The sequence below is a fragment of the Nannospalax galili genome, unplaced genomic scaffold, assembly GCF_000622305.1.
Source record: "Nannospalax galili isolate Female #2095 unplaced genomic scaffold, S.galili_v1.0 scaffold272, whole genome shotgun sequence".
NCBI lineage: Eukaryota > Metazoa > Chordata > Mammalia > Rodentia > Spalacidae > Nannospalax > Nannospalax galili.
Window position 1 is genome coordinate 800,177 of NW_008331836.1, and position 13,197 is coordinate 813,373.

The 13,197-nt window shown below is 37.7% G+C and overlaps 1 protein-coding gene and 1 long non-coding RNA gene across 2 annotated transcripts in view; one reads left to right on the forward strand and one right to left on the reverse strand.

The window, feature by feature from the left end:
- Gpc6 (glypican 6) overlaps nucleotides 1–13,197 on the reverse strand; it is a 1,180,899-nt gene that overhangs the window by 248,387 nt on the left and 919,315 nt on the right. The gene's annotated exons all lie outside the window — the stretch shown is intronic.
- Nucleotides 6,840–11,034, forward strand: LOC115069256. The gene is made up of 3 exons (XR_003848527.1): nucleotides 6,840–7,195; nucleotides 8,254–8,387; nucleotides 10,723–11,034. It is a non-coding gene; the product is annotated as an uncharacterized LOC115069256 (long non-coding RNA).

Below are 13,197 nucleotides of genomic sequence, written 5' to 3' on the forward strand. Positions count from 1 at the left end.
GTCTCTGCTGTCATCACAAACTACAGTGTATTGTGGTTTTGTGAGAAATCAATGTGAAAACAGTCAATGACGAAGGGATGTGTTCACATGGGCAGGGAGAAAACCTGGAACTCACTCATCACAGCTGTTCCTATAACCCAGCTTCTGTCCTTTCAGCTGATTCTCACTTATTAGCACTTTGCTTTATTTTCTCTCTGTATGAGCAAAACAAAGAAAACTTTTTCTCCTCTGTTTTTCAGTGCTGGGAATTGAACACGGCCTCATGCATGCAAGACAAATACTCAACCACTGAGCTACAACCCCAGCCTCAAAATATCCTTTAAAGAGTCATGAAATATGGGTGTCTAAGCCACACTTGAATCACACGTAAGTATTTTTATGTTTACATTCTGCAGTACAAATTTGTTTGTCAGTTAAATTAAGTTGCGTTGTCTTTGAATTGCAAATAGCAGCTTGTATTCCTACTGAATCTATTAGTTGAATCAGCTTATTTTATTTCTATAATTCAATATAACGTGTTGCTTTCATTTACTATCCCCAGGACACCCTTGTAAACAAGATGTTTTTTTTTGCAATAGGTTTTTTTTTTCCTGGTAAAAACCATTTAATAAGCAAATATCTCCAATTCACGGCAATATGTGCTGACAGCCTCTTAACCATATTTGAAATATGAAGGCAGAGATTCCAAGATGACTCAAACCAATTGCTTTAATACTTCAATAAAAATAACTGCTATTAAAAGGCTCAGTACTGAAGGCACATATAATTTCAATCCTGGTTCATAAAATTTAATTTGGATTTATTTCAGGATAATAATTATTGAGAAAGTACGTATTGAAATGCTTGCTTGGGCACCTGGGTAAGGACCACTAATCTGCTCTCAGAGATTGCTAGGCTCCAGCGGGGTGTCTGGCAATATATACACATAGGCCATTAATTATTTGAAGGAATATTTTCAATGACATTGGACTCAAGGTGCTCCATTCAAACTTCCTACCTCAGCAGAATTCCCATCACAGAGCACTTGGGTAAAATGACCTTATATCAAATTGGATTCTATTTGGCTCTGACCACAGGACCAGGTTTCATGAGTCTACTTTTTTTTTCCTCTGACGTCTTAGTTTTTATGATAAGTGGATATAATTCAAGTGATCTGCAAGAATGTCATAAGTAAAAACATAGAAAGTGAAATGCATTCATGGTTCTAGATTTGGAAGGATAAACTGAATTTTTCCTTTCTGTGCTTTGGATGAGACAATGGAAATTCTGGAACGTATGACTTGCCCAGGGTCATGGAGATTGCACAACTGAATGGGCTATTCCATTCTTGGTCTAGTGTCAGTCCAGTATGCCACAATGGTATATAGAAGGAACAAGTATTTGCCTAATCGTGATATTAACAATTCACCTTTTTCTTAAGTATAGTAAGCACAGGGACTGTGGCATCTCACTTAACTCTCAAAACAAGCTGCCAATCCTACTTCGCTTATGAGAAAATTGAGGCTTCAAGTTTTGAAACAACTTTCTCCACTCACTCAGTGGGCATCTTGGGGTTTGCCCCAGGCTGTGAGCACAGAATCCTTTAATAATGATATTGAGCTGAAACTACTAAGCAACTTGTTGGGAGGACTTGTTTTATATAGGTGGTAAAGCTGAAGTCTTTATATATGGAAAGAAGCATAGAAGAATTAAGAGTTAAGAAAGTAAGAATTAAGACCTAAGAAAACAATGAGAGTTGATCCGGGGCATCAGGAGCAGAAATGGTTAAGAAAGTACAGAGAAAATGCAGGGACAGTTAACTTTGACCTGCAAATTATCTTTGTAATCACTTTATATTCTGTTTACCTTCATTCATAGCCATCTGGTAGTGGTCATTTGTGTTTCAAATTTGGTAGTATTAATGTTCAATGTTCACAATGATGTCAAGGAATCAAAAGTAATAACATGCATTTAATGGGAAGAAAATGAACATGTGAAACAGATTCAAGGATGAATGAAAAACATTATCACTCATTTGCAGTATTTAATTACTTTTCTATGTTAATTGTAGAAGTATATACAACCTAGCTTTTCATTTGGCAAAGAAAACATGAGTGTACTTTGCCAAAATGTAATTTTAAAATAATGATTAACACTCGTTTTATTCCCAAATTGCCTAAATGCTTTTTTATTTCTCCACTAATATATTTACTGTGTTTCTACATAACATCTTTTTTATATCATTTTAAATACACAGAAATGTATGGGATGTTCCATCTTCAAAGTGTTATATGATCTCTCTTTTTTAATCTTGTGAGACACATCACCAAGGAAATGATTTGTGGCCCCGTTTCAGTAACCTTGGACATGTCTCTATCTTGCAAGTTATTGATAAGAAGAGATTCTGCTTTTGCAACCTGAGATTTGAAAAACACCATCATCTGAAAACCCCCAAAATATAGTTTTTTGAAAGATGTAATTATTCCAAGGATGAAAAAAGACAAACATTTTTCATCAGTTCATTTTTGCTATAGTCCCATGTTGGTAAAAGGTATTAATAATAATTGTTGAAGGTAAATTATCCTCTCAAGGACTGGAGATAAATGTTTGATTGGTGAGACTTGTCCTAGATAGTAAATTACTACTGTGTCTAGAGGAAATCACACAGCTTGTTTTTTTCCTTTTATTTTCTATTTTTAATATACTGGTTGGAGGGTGTAAGTCAATTCAAAACAACATTTATTGCACATCTACAATGTGCCGGGCACTGTTTAGTGTTCAGAATATAAAGGTGGATACCATGTGGACCCTGCTGTCAAGAATCCCCATGTCAGAGAAAATCCAGCAGTGTGGTTGTGCTACACCAAGAGCTTCCCCACGAAGCAGGGCTGATAGAAGATGTGCAGTTGAGTGTTAGTACAAATGATCTTAAGTAAATGCTATCGGCCAGTTGCTTGCTTATTTCTCTGATCTCTATTTTAAAAAATATTCTATTTTAAAAAATTATGTGTGTAAAAACTGGGGGAGTATGTATGCATGAATGTGATTGCTGATGGAGGCCTGAAGAAGGCATCAGGTCCCTTGGAGCCGGAGTTACAGGTGGTTGTGAGCTGCCTAATGTGGGTGCTGGGAGCTGAACTTGAGTCCTCTGCAGGAGCAGTAGGCACTCTTAACTGCTAAGCCATCTCTCCAGCTCTGATTTCTCTGCTCTCATTATGAGCATTTGATTACTTAGCAGGGAGACCTTAGCTTAGAATTCTTTCATTATAGACACACAGAGTTTATCACCTGTCACAATGCAGTTAAATACAGATTTTCTCTTCTTTTACCTTCAGATTGAAATAGTTGCTACATTCTTTATGTTCATTTTAATTTAGCCCTTTGTATATCCATTCATCATAGCTTAAGAACCTTTCTTTAGGATTATATATTTTTTGACATATAAACACTTCTCTGTTAATGAACATCTCTTAGAGAATATGGCCCAGCTAATCATCAAATTCACCCATTCTTGGAAAAGTCCACAGATTTACAGAAATAATCATCTTCCTGGTCTTCAATGTCTAAACAAAAATGTTGACACATCATAGTTGTGGGCATTTCTATTTATTCTCAGATGATATTATTTGAGAGTATTATCAGTGGTCTTTGGATAAAGACATAATCTGACTCTAATTGACAAGTTTCAATAAAGTCAAACCATGACACTAATATAAAAAATGAGCCTCTACTATGTAGAAAGTGCCTTACATAGTAGTAATAGTTACGTTGGAATTCTAGTGTAGTTTATCCATCCATCCACCTATCTATCCATCCATTCATTAATAATCTGCTGGGCATTTACTAGGTACTGGGAATTATTCTTAGAAGTAAGTTTAGAACTAAGTTTCTTTTCCCAAAGAAACTTCCTCTCTGGTCAATATTTCATTTCTTTGTTCTTTCTCATGAATTTCAAGGTCTCCAAAGTTGCAAAAAAGTTTAGTCACATGAATGTTTCTCAGCAGTTTGTTTATGTCCTTTCCATAGGGACTTTATCTTACATAAATTTAAACTGTGAATTGTTTCATTAAGAAGAAGGTGTTCTAATACTTATGCTCAGGTCTATTTTGAGATCTGTCAAGATTCTTCAGAGTGCTTCCACATGGTATGAATATTATTCTCAGATAGGCATTATCTTTCTAACCTCAAAGATAGCTCTGACTTATACTAACTTAAATATACCCAAGAATAAAAGAACAAATCACTCATTTGAGGTTGAATGTAGGGAACAGGTGCTTTCAACAATTCTTTGTAATAAAATGAACACATTCCTTTTGTTTAAACATTATCTGCACAATGAAATCACCCTGTCTCCTTTCCCTCTTCCTCTGTCCCTCAATCCCTTTTTCCGACACACACATCCTGAATGATCTTTTCCTACAAAAGAACTATGAACTGAAAAGATAATTTTGAAACTACTAATCTTAGAAAACAGATGTACCATTTTGTGCCTGTGCATGTGCATGCGTGCGAGCATGTGTGTGTGTGTGTGTGTGTGTGTGTGTGTGTGTGTATGTAAAGAACCTGTGAAATAGAGTAAAGACTGAGTTGCATGAGTGCACAGCAGCTCTCTCTCTCTCTCTCTCTCTCTCTCTCTCTCTCTCTGTGGGTGTGTGTAAAGAGCCTGTGAAATAAAGACTGAATTGCACACAGCAGCTGGCATAGAAACATTCATGGAAGTAAACCCAAACTACACATATTTTGATGTCATGGACTGAAATAACATAACTACTTTTCACACTCTGTGATTAAAAAAAAAAGGATAGCCTCTGTTTCAACCCTGATATAACAGATGCTGTCCTGTGACAGCTACTTGTTTGTGATTGGGAATCTGGCTCTGCTGTGGTCGCCCTTCAATTGCTGTAATATTCAATGCTTTTCCTTATATGTTTGCAAATAGAGCAACAGCTATCTTTTAAAAAATGTGCAGCAAAGAGTATACATTTTTAATGTGAATAAATCTTATTTTCTTCAGGAAATGTCACCATCAGGACAAAAATCAGACTTTTAGCAACTTTTCTTCAGCTGAAACAAAATAAGTGCCTATAAATTTATGACATGTTGAAATCGTGAGTGGCATTTGGTGCTGTCTACACCAAATAAGCCCCATGCTCCCCTCAAAGCTATGGAGCTTTATCCTTTCTTTTTCTAGGACTAGAATGTGAATCACACAAATAATATCTTTCTGCATTTTCTGATTTTATCATAAAAAGTTAATACTTAGAGTATCTGAGAAGCCCATCATGATTCTAAGGAGTGACAAGAAATTTAATATGAGTTTTGACTGTCACATTAAAAATCTAGATTCTAAATATCAAATACTTTGAAGAGATAATACTGCCTATATAGATATACTGTCTGTCAAAACCTTAGTATATGTCTTAATTAAAACTGAAATAAAACTCATGAATGATTCTCCTAGACTATCATTATTTCTCTTTCCTGCAATAAAAAAAAAACCAGTGAAAACTAACAGAGAACTCCCTACAAAGTACCACAAAGAGAATAAATCTCACCCACCTTGAAAATGCACAACCTAGAAATTTTACTTCTATTTTTTATATTTATATTCTTTTGTCATTAAATGCTATCCATCAATGAAGAGAGTTACTTTGGTGCACAAACAAGAATGTTTCAACAGCACTGAACACCAATGCTATTTGCAATATAGATGAGAATTTATAGATTAGGAAAACTGATGATTCTGTGCAGAAAAGCAAGCCCAAAGGCAGCAAGATGGAGAAGTACTAACAATGATCTCAGCAGTCATGAAAGATGTTAGGTGAGTATTTTAACTCGATTGTGTGGTTGAAGGCATGAAGAAAACCTTGTAAACATATGCAGACTTTGCCTTGGGTTTGAGTAGAGGAGGAAGAGGGGAGGGCATAGCACAGTGAGCTAGATTATGAAAAGTTGCAGGCATGTGTATGCAAATGTGTAGGTCAGAGGACAAGTTGTGGGAGTTGGTTTTCTCCTTCTACTAGGTGGGTTTCAGAAATCAATTGAACTTATGTTGTGAGGCTTGGCTGCAAGCACATTAACTCCCTGAACCATCTCACTGGCCCTCTGATCTAGACTTTAAATATTTTATTTATTATTTTATTTTTTTGTGTTTGAGTGTGTTGCCTGCATGTATGTAAATCCACTTGTGTCAAACAATACCCATGGAGGTCAGAAGAGGGAGTTGGATCTCCTGGAACTGGAGTTACAGACTGTTGTTAACTGCCATGTGGGTGCTACAAATTGAACTTGGGTCCTCTGCAAGAACAGCCAGTGCTGAGCCATCTCTCCAGCTCCTGATCTGGATTATAAATGGCAGTATGCCATTTGAAATGTGCTTCCTTGATCATAAGTGCAACAAAGATATATTTGATGTCCACTGAGGCAATGAAGAAGACAATTCAACAAGAATTTTTGATTCCACATTATACATTCTGCATAGATGTTTAGGAAAATGCAGTGTGAATAGAATGTGGTCCCTGGTTTCCGAACATTTTACTATAAGCTCGTCCCAGTCATGACTTGACGGCTGGTCATAACAGTTCCAAAACCATGGTCACACAGACAGCTGAGGTTAAACATGGTGGTCACAGAATAAAACAAAAGACATGGATGTGAGAAAGAGACTTATTGGGAAGAAGAGGATTGACATTGGTGGAGGAGAGATAGAAGGTGGGAGGGTCAAGTCACCAGAATGCATTGTACACATGAATGAAATTGTCAAAGAACAAATTTAATAAAAAAGAAAGAAAAGAACCCAAATGCCAAACAGGAAAAAGTCCATGTGACAGTTACAATTTTTATATTTATAGGCAGTAAAATTCTCTTTTCCATGCATAACATATACGCATGCATGTTCTGTAGAACAAAGCATAGGAGGAGTAAGATAATGCCTGGTTTCAGCGCCTCAGAAGACTATGTTTTGCTTTGGTTTTAAGTGCATTCATGTGTAATTAACTAAAGAGGCTTCTTTACTCAGATAAAACCTGGTTTAGCTGTTTAAAACAGAAGTACTTCAAAAAAAGGGGAAAATTCACAAGATGAAGAGGGGCCCTAACTGGGTTGGGATTATGGATTCATTTTTCTCATTTGTGTTTTTCTGTATTCTCCAAAAGGTTTCCTGGAACATGTGCCATTCTTATAGCCAGCCATAAAGGATTCAAACACATGCATACTGGTAAGCTATTTAATTTCCCCAGGAAAATAAAAATGACCCATAAATTATATCACTTATTTTGATGCAGAATTTCTTATTGCTATACAAGGCCAAAGAAAAGTAATAAGTTTTATTTATTTTTAAAAATCGTCAATGGGGGCCAGAGAGATGGCTCAGTGGTTAGGAATACTGACTGTTCCCAGCACCCACATGGTGACTAACAACCAACTATAATTCCAGTTCCAGGGTATCTGATGCCGTCTTCTGACCTCTGTGGCCATTGCACGACATGGGTACACATATATATATATACATGCAGGCAAAACACCCATACACATAAAATAAAAATAATAAAATAAGAAGCTTCAATAGTCAAATGTATGTGTGCTTCTGTGTGCAAGTTTGAGTGTGTGAATGTATGTGTATATATGTGTGTGTGTGTGAGTGCATACATATACATGCAACTGTATCTTGTGTGCCTCTGTGTATGTGCACAAGCCCATGTATATACGTGTATTCTTTCAGATTGCATGGCATATGGACAAGTTCTGGATGATGATGAAATAGCAATGACACTTTTTTGAATACTTGGTTGGTGGAGACAGTGTAGTGAACCAATGAGTTACGCAGTAGGATTTCAGTAAGACCATTCATGGGACAAAGAATTAGAGTAGCAACAAATTTGTGAATTTTCTTCAAATTGATAACAACCAAAAAATGAAGGTGAGATTGAAGTAGTCACAGCTTTCAGTGGGAAATTCCCTAACTGTAACTTACAATCTTCACCCAAATGATCAAGACACCAGATAGAGAATTTCTGATTTTGTTCTTTCATGTACTAAGCTGATTTAATATCTTTTGCCTTGGTTAGTAAGTCCACACTCTCCAATGACAACTGAGCCATAATGAATAAGATCACTGTCAAACAACCATTTTGTCAGCTAACATGTTTGGGATAGGTAGTGACCTGCCTCTGCTTGAACTTTCCTCTTAATTACATGTGATTGGATCTGTTTGTTCACAATATTTGAGTTTTAAAAATAATCGATGGGTTTATAACTTAATTTTTCCATTCACAGCATTCACTGGCAGATATGACAAAGGTTATTGTCCATGAAAACAAAAACTGAAGTGAGAACTGTTCCAATAGCTCAAACCTACTCTGCCAAACTGGAGTGCCCCACTGCCACAGTGACCTGGAAGACAAAAACTGGTTTGTGGAGTTCTCTGAACATTGTTGAAAGCGCTTTGGGCATAGAATTTCTATTCCAGCTGTGCCACTCAATCCTTAATTCCTTTTCAACTTTAGTTTTCTCACCTGTAAAATAGGGACATTATAATTATTAACCACATTTATGAAGATGAAACGAGCCATTGCCGGTGCATGCTTAGAATGATCCTTTGCACACAGTAAATGGAAGGTAGACAGTAGTTTCACAATTGTTACTTTTCATAACAATTTACTGTTGGTTCCAATTCAAAACATACTGTCAATATTGCATGTGTATTTCGGTTATGGAAGTCCCCAGTGACAAACACAAACTAGTTCAGTGTTTCTTGAGAGAATTCATATTTACTAATTCCAATTAAAACTGATGCGAACTGAGGTAGTGTAACATGCTAATGAACACAGGAACTGTGATCCTTGAAGCACTGCATCTTGTATTATGTAAATGCTATTCAGATGAGTCTTAGTCAAGCCATCCTACTGCACTGGCTTCTGATTCTGTCTTTTATTTCCTTCATTCCCTCAAGCAAGATATTACAAAGTATAAAAGATTATTACAATTTCAAACACAACTCGATAATGGAAAATAAAAATATAAACAAGATCACTGAAAGATAGAAGTTTTCTGATAATAGTATACTAAATCAAATTATCAATTCTCCTTTATATTTTCCTGGGATTGGAGAAGGTCAAATAAAAATAAACGTATTTACAGAAAAACCATATATAGTACTTATTACTTGTTAGTCAATGTGGACCTCAATTGGAAAATGTCATCATTAAGCAGCATTATCCCAGGAAACTGCACTTGGTGGAGTAATGGACATGGCCCAGCAGACTCCTTGATAGTTAGCAGAGGCATTTTTTTTCCCAGGATGTTCTCAGAGGAGATAAAGCTTCATTGCACCCCAGTATTAGCCTACTCTGGCCAGTATAAAGTAGGAAGAGGCTGTGACCTGAGTGCAGGATATGCTTGCTACTGATGAGGGTCATGAAAAAAGGTCGACGTGGAACAATTTACTGCAAATGAGTGGAAGACTCTGCCATCATAGGATGAATTTCAGCTCCCACGGTGCAGGCAAGTCTCAAATAAGGATTTGCACTTTATCTGCAAGATAGTTGGCAGATGATGGAGAAGCAGGGGAATCACAAAGCAGATGAAAAGATACGTGTTCAGCTTCATTTGACTCACTGGTTCCCAATTCCCAGGGAGGAGCAAGCGACTGGGTATAACACAATAAACACCCGAGTTCAATCCTGTGCGTTATTTGTAGTTCATGATTCATTTTGTGCATAAGATTCAAGTCACAATATAAACTCAGCCTCAGCCAATCCATCTGGTTTGCTGCTTTCCTGATTTGATCGCAGTTTATTTCTACTACTTCAGGTTTATCTCTCACACAGTCACTTTCTACCTCTCCAGTCATTGTAAGCTGTATGCATTGCCCCTCATGCAGCTCATGCATCGTGCTGTAACGTTTAGATTTCCCTCCTCTCTTATCTTCTCCTTCCACTCCTCTGCCCTCCCCTCCCCTCTCCTCTCTTCACTCCCCCCCTTTCCTTTTCCCTCCCCTCCTCTTTCCTCTCCCCTCCTCTTTTCTCCTCCCCCTTTCTCTCATCTTCTTTTTTCCTTTGCTCAGCTAACTCATACTATATCTTCAAAGGTTAGCCCCGCCACCATTTCCTGGAAGGTGTCTACCTGTACCTCAGTTTCTCCATCATCCCATTCTTTAGCACACAGTTCTCTGATTTCTGCCCCAAATGGAGATCTGTTTAAAAGCAAAGAATGTGTCATTCATCTCTGTAGCTCCCTATATCCCCTAACACTGTGCACTGGGCACCTGTTAGGTGATTAGCACATGAGAGCTGCTGCCGTCCCTACTGCCACTGTTACTGTTATTACGGATGGTGCTAAGTGGCTAAGTGAGCCACAAGCAGTACACTTTCTCAGTTATTCCCCCGATGTAATGGAACTCAAGTAGGGTTAAACTTAGGGTTAAATCTTCCAGGGCAGGACCTAGGGTAGGATATGGCAGGTAGAATTTAGAGTGTTTTGTAAGTATTGAGACAATAGGAAATATCACAGGCCCAGACACTCTGAGATGCAAAGATAAAACACAGAGGCTTGGCCATCTGGAAAGGAGGGCTATAGGGTGGTTAGTAAATTCCATATAGACAGAGAAATATGTACAGATAGAGCAAATTGTCTATGATTGGATCTGAAGAATACCTCCCAAATATGGAAAGGGGGATTTAAAAAAATTATATAGTTTTACTTGGAATTATTATTTGTTATTTATATGTGTACATATGTGTGCAGGCCTGCATTTGCTGTTGCACTGAGCATTGTGTGAAGGTCAGAGGACAACTTGTGTGCATCTCTTCCCTCCTTCCAGGTAGGTTCCAGAAATTGAACTCAGGTCATGAGACTTTGCTGAATCATCTCACTGGTCCCCAGATTATAAATTTTAAATGGGAAGTGTTTCTCAGCGAGCACCTCAGCAGCATCATTGTCACATACAAACTTGTTAGAAAACAATTTTAGCCCATCTTATGCTCATTAAATAAAAATGTGTTGTGGCTTCTGGCTCTTCCCAATCAGGCTTTAAGCTCTCCAGAACTCTTTTCATTTGGGGGAGGGCTGAATTTTTTTCTAACCATGGCTAAGAAAGTCTTTCTTTGTTGCAAACTCCCCTACTGAGGGCTCTCCCACACTTTGCCTCTCTGAGCCTCACTTATCTCTCTATTCCCACTGCTCATGTTGGCACTTGTCATCACACTCACAGCCTGAGCATTTTTTGCCCGTCTTCTGCATCTTCTGTCGATGTCTAGCTGATGGACACCAGGCTCCTTCCACAGTGCTCAGCTTCAGTGGTCACCGCTCTACTGACTTGTGTTTCTAGGCATTGTCTTTTTCCCAAACAAGACTTATGTCTTCAATTGCAAAAGAGCATCTCCTAGACATCCTGTAGATACCTTAAAGTCCTCCATCTCCATCTGATCCTCCCTCAACTAGTCTGAAGTGGAACACAGTATTCCTACTTATCAACTCTGTGGTTTAAGCCAGAGAGTGAGGAGTTTTTAATGATGTTCCCTTTTCCCTAAATTCAATTAGTTGTTAAGTCTTAGTAATGTGCTTTCCTTAGACTTCTCAAATGTCTATACCTCTTATCACTATCTTCACCAGCCCAAGATGGCCACTGTAATCTCTTATGTTTAATCTGCCTATCTTCCAGATTTTCTGTTTGGTAGACTTGGCCTTTGCCTAACTTCTATCATTCAGGTGATCGTTATGAAACACAGTCTCAAGTGTCTTCCCTTGTGAGACGTCTTTACCACTGCCCATGCTACATCATTCATGTAGAAAAAGAACTACTTCCTGAGCAGGTCAGTCAAGGTCTTCGCTGTCCAGTCCATGTCCATTCACCCACTTTGGGCTCTTCTCACCATTCGCTTGAATTGTGCTCTCTAACTGCTTGCAGCTCCCCCAGAGACTCCATTTTCCAACCCAGTGGTTCACAGCATTTGGTCTAGTTGTTAGGGCCAAGCTAGGCATGACAAGGATGTGGAACAGAAAAAAAAATTCTAAATGTATTAAAATTAAAGATTGTCATTTTTTCCTAGGATTATTTGCTTTTCTATAGCTTTCGTGTAAAACATTTTTTCCCTAAAAATAGCAAAACCAATCACTTATTTTTTGAAATGGCCTTATTTGGTGATCTCGAATCCATTTCCTGAGTATATTTCAAGTTAGACATTCACGCATGAAAACCAGTAGCACCTGCATGTTTAAAGATATTGTTCATCTGCCTGAAAAATTTTTAACTTTTGTGGCTAGCTAACTTGTAACATTTCAGTACTCAACATAAATTTGATAAATTTTTATTAAGGTAAAAAACCCCAAATAACAGTGGTCTGTGTTTACACTAAAGTTTGATTTAATGGGTGATATACTAGCCATGTGAGTTTGTCTCCAGGGTTACATAGTCAAACTATGGAGGGTAGATGGACCTCGACTCTTCAACCTTCCCTTTTCCTGTATGTTCTAACACTTTCCTGAAGATTCTGTTCTCAATACATGGTTACTGAATTAAACTGAAGAAAAGGCATGAAGAGAGCACAAAATTAAGACTGAAAAATGAAGATAATAAAAGCAAGCTACGTGAAGAAAGTCACTTCAGCCAAAAGGCCCTGGACAATTATTTAAAGTAAGTACACTATCTTCAGGGACTCTTTCAAATGCACATATTTAATTATCTAATGTGTAAGTCAAATCTCAGATATAATTAATTCAGTGTCTTAACTTTTTTTTTTGTATATTCCTAGTGTTCACTAGATGAGGCTCATCTGTAACACAGCTCTTGGTAGTCTGTTAGAAATATTTGTGTCTGTGAACGTTAAGAAGAAAGATGAGATTCCATGGGTGTCCTGCCTGCAACAAGGGCAGTCTGGGCTTTTGCTGGGTACGTACAATGTCAGTGCGTTCCAAAGGAAGTTTGCAGCCTCAGACCCACGTTTCTTATTTCTAAGGGAAACACTGCTAGATTTTATGGGAGGCAGCTGTTATTTGGAAGGTCACATGTGTATGAGTGCCAATGTTTCTATTTGGAATTGGTGACAAGGAGAAACAGTGATTTCAGACTTTGACGCTGGTGTTTAATTGCTAACCTAAACCATGGATTAAAGCCATTGCTTATGATTTCGAAAGAGCAGATTATTTTTCTTTAGAATGAAAGTAAGAGCCACACAAGCAGCCTAGGCTTTTAGGAGAAACCAAGTGAAGAAGAAAGGCAGG